Source organism: Phoxinus phoxinus, assembly GCF_949152265.1.
Source record: "Phoxinus phoxinus genome assembly, chromosome: 1".
In the NCBI taxonomy this organism is placed as follows: Eukaryota; Metazoa; Chordata; class Actinopteri; order Cypriniformes; family Leuciscidae; genus Phoxinus; species Phoxinus phoxinus.
The window spans coordinates 19206-23300 of NC_136876.1; the positions used below are offsets into that span (position 1 = coordinate 19206).

Here is a 4095-nt window from a genome sequence, read left to right on the forward strand (position 1 = left end):
ATTTTTACGTCATTATAAGCAGGAAGTGAAACACTTAAATCCTTATTTCTCCCATCTCAGGGAAAAATAAAGGAAAAAAACACGACCATTATAATATATGAGTATGACTGGCTTTCTAACAATACAAAGCTTAATGCAAATGGGTGAAGTGTCCCTTTAAAATGACGCAAGAATAAGATTGTGTTTCTTACTTAAATGCAACCCTGTTTTATATAAATAAACTGCCCTGACACTTTATTTAAACCTTGAAATGTGCAATGGGGTTTCAAACTTAATTTTTGTGTTCTTTTACATTTTCATTGGTTTTTATATGTATTGTTCAATCAATGTCCAGGATCTGTTTTTAAAAATGTCTTCCTTATGTGGGAGGAGACTGGCCAGCAATCAGTTTCAGGTGCAGGTTATCATTAAGACCGCATAAAGGGTTCCAACAGCAACAGGTGGTTGTTTTTCTGCAGTTCTGGTGTGTGTTTGTTGTGCTCAACGTGCAGCCCCTGTACCCTTTCATATAGGTATGTTTTTAGTTGTGTGGTTTGTTTGTGTGGAGTGACTGCGCCTTGATGGCACAATTCCATCTTTGTTATATTTTCTTCTTTTAGGCTGATTATTTAAGAGGGTGTATTCTCTGTCTGGGAAGCGAGGCAGACAAACATTTATTGCTGCGGTACCTTCAATGGGCTGATGGCCGTGTTGGAATGCTGAATAACGGTAAACGAAGTATACATTTTTAAGAACGACCGTTATTGTATATTAATTGCATCAAACTCAAATGTACTTGATGTGGTAATCTTTCCTCTTGTTTTATAGTACCTTTTATCAATCATGTTGGGGGATTGAGAGCTGAGATTGGGTAACTGTGCTGCAGTGTACTTTCGCTAAAGTAGGCTATGTTTTGTTTGGTTGTTTTATATTATGGGCTGCATTGATGTGTATTAACACATGCATGTTTCCTTTACTGTTAAAGGGGCAGACCAGCCACTGTTTCTTGTTTATTTTAGATTTATATTGTGCTTTTATTGTTATTTGATACTGACTTTGATCGTAAATGTTGTTTGTTATTTGCTTTGTTGCTTTGGTACTGCTCTCCTCTTTTTGTGTGTTCCAGTGCTTAGAGACTTTGTACAGGGCCGGGCCTGCATCTACACTAAACCTCCTTCGGTGTAGGTGATTTGGGTGGTGTGACACTGCTGTGTGGTGTGTACTGAAGGTTGGCACTGAAATAGTGACTTAAAGGTTACTACTTATTTGCGGTGTATGCTGTGGGGTTTCTTCTGTTTTCTTCTGTCTCTTACAGGTGATAGGAGGTCCACAGGGGCAGGCCCGACCCTCTTGCAGTCTTGAGGAGAGCTAATTCCAACTTCTGTGAATGTTATTATTGACACGTTTTAACATTTGATGGTTTTATTGGAACAATAAAATTGTTATCATTTTACAAGCTACATTTGTTGTCCAAAGTCAGTCTTGTGATCTCTAGAGGGCTCCTCCTGCCTTAAATAAGGAGGTGGCGTAGTCAGCTTATATTTCCTACACTACACTTATATGGCGGGTATCAATGTCAGTCATCTCAATTTCGTGAATGATTCACAAAACAATAATTTAGCAGATTAAAGACTAGCTTCATCATTTACATTTTCTGACACGATCGGCTGACAATCTTCCTTCATCAGTTTTGTCGTCTGTGCAGCGGCTCTACTGGAATGCAGCAAATTTATCTTGTAATGTGTTATTGATAATTAAACAAAAAGCTTGACTTTAATAAACAGTTACATAATAAACAGTTACATATCTAAGCATCAAGAACGGTAAAACACAAACGCTATCGGCCAAAAGCATGTAGGCTACGATGAGATTCGATCTCGCATCGCTTGAAGCTCCATGAGGCTAATGCAGTTGCGTTGATCACTGCGCTATCGTCAGACCGCTGTTAAGATTACTTCTTATGCTCGGCGCGGCGGCAGATTACGCAATAGAGAGAATAGTCAGTCAAGTCACCTTTATTTATATAGCGCTTTTTACAATACAGATTGTATCAAAGCAGCTTCACAGTGATAACATGAAAATAAAAATAAAATAACAATTTCATCATCGTCCACCCTTAAGGCAGATCTATAATATTGTTGAATATTAAATGTCCCCAACTAAGCAAGCCAGAAGGCAAGGCAACAGCGGCAAGGAACCAAAACTCCATCAGGGACAGAATGGAGAAAAAAACCTTGGGAGAACCCAGGCTCAGTCGAGGGCCAGTTCTCCTCTGGCCAATGAGTGAACAGTGTATGATTATGATTCAGGCGCATTACAGGTCAGAAGCACAGAATGAATCAAGTATTTGTCCAGTTCCGGTTGGGTGAATAAACTGACACTTTTCAAAGTCTGCGATTGTAGCGCCTCTTAGCGGTCAAAGGCAGCAAATACACGGGAACGGCGGCGGTAAAAGTATTATTCTGGTTGAGTACCAACTGTAATTGTCTTCAATCTCTTGACACAGCTCCTCACTTCCAAATCACAATCAAACTCTTGATTGGGTCATCACATTTTAGCTCAATATTAACTTTCTAAAAAATATATGAAAATACAAATATACAAAAAGGGTAGAGATCTACAAAACAAATTATGTACAAGTGAAAAATAAACAACATTAAAATAAATGTCTTACCCTCACTTCAGTTGGTTCTTCACTCTCCAAACTACATCACAGACTGACAATCCTGTGCAGGATCAGCCTGTGGGCATTTATACTTATGGGCACAACCACTGACAGGAATACAAACAACCAGGAAAAAATTCAACAAACAACCTAATCTCAATATAATAAACTTTCTGTACATGCCCTAATCCACAAATTATTATTTAACAGCCATGAATACATACTGTCTTTCCTAAATTAAAAACAAATACATAAATAAATAAAATAAAAAAACATTCCCCTTCATCATCTACACTTGGTTTCTCCCAACTTCCAACATGCACCACAGCATAGATATAAAAGTTCATTCCAAAAGCTGTTAAAAAGGTTAGGATATTTATATCTACTATTTTTATCTTTTTCATTCAGTCAGGCTGATGTGACGATGTCTCCAGATCTGCTCTTCTGCCATGTGCTTTCTCTGCCAGGATTCATATGAAAGGTAGGTTGAAAGTTTCTTTTAATTCAAATTTTTAATAAATTTATGTTTGATGATGTATCAGTCAAAGTCCATAATGTGTTTTGGATTAACTTTACCTATAACTTGTTGAGCAGCTGAGATTTAGATTATTAATCATTCAAACCCCCTTCTATATCCTGGTATTTTGCTATGAGCTCATCAATGTTTAGTAGTCCTCCCTCCGACCTTACAACAACAGTGGAGTAGTTTTTGTTATTCACAGCATTCAAGCACTTCACATGTGATGCTTGGGTAAAGAAAACAGCACTAGGTCTCCCACCATGTTAGTTCTTTTATTTGTATTTGTAGAGTACAAAAGCTGGCACGGCGAGTCGTGCCAGCGAGACCCCACGGAGGTACGTTCCGTCTGCCGACAGGAGCGGATGGGAAATGAGAGAGCGAGCCCGGTCGTCAAACAGGGCGTTTTTATAGCGGTGGCCCAACCCACAATCAGCAGCCAGCGGCCCACAATCAGCAGCCAGTGGCCCACAATCAGCAGCCAGCGGCCCACAATCAGCAGCCAGCGGCCCACAATATCAGCAGCCAGCGGCCCACAATATCAGCAGCCAGCGGCCCACAATATCAGCAGCCAGCGGCCCACAATATCAGCAGCCAGCGGCCCACAATCAGCAGCCAGCGGCCCACAATCAGCAGCCAGCGGCCCACGATATCAGCAGCCAGCGGCCCACAATCAGCAGCCAGCGGCCCACAATTAGCAGCCAGCGGCCCACAATCAGCAGCCAGCAGCCCACGATATCAGCAGCCAGCGGCCCACAATCAGCAGCCAGCGGCCCACAATATCAGCAGCCAGCGGCCCACAATCAGCAGCCAGCAGCCCACGATATCAGCAGCCAGCGGCCCACAATCAGCAGCCAGCGGCCCACAATCAGCAGCCAGCGGCCCACAATCAGCAGCCAGCAGCCCACGATATCAGCAGCCAGCGGCCCACAAT

At 41.7% G+C, this 4095-nt stretch overlaps 1 long non-coding RNA gene across 1 annotated transcript; it reads left to right on the forward strand.

Moving 5' to 3' along the window:
* The first annotated feature begins 360 nt into the window (after positions 1-360).
* LOC307005036 lies at positions 361-1429 on the forward strand. The gene is made up of 3 exons (XR_013799201.1): positions 361-512; positions 600-708; positions 808-1429. It is a non-coding gene; the product is annotated as an uncharacterized lncRNA (long non-coding RNA).
* The last annotated feature ends 2666 nt before the right edge of the window (positions 1430-4095 follow it).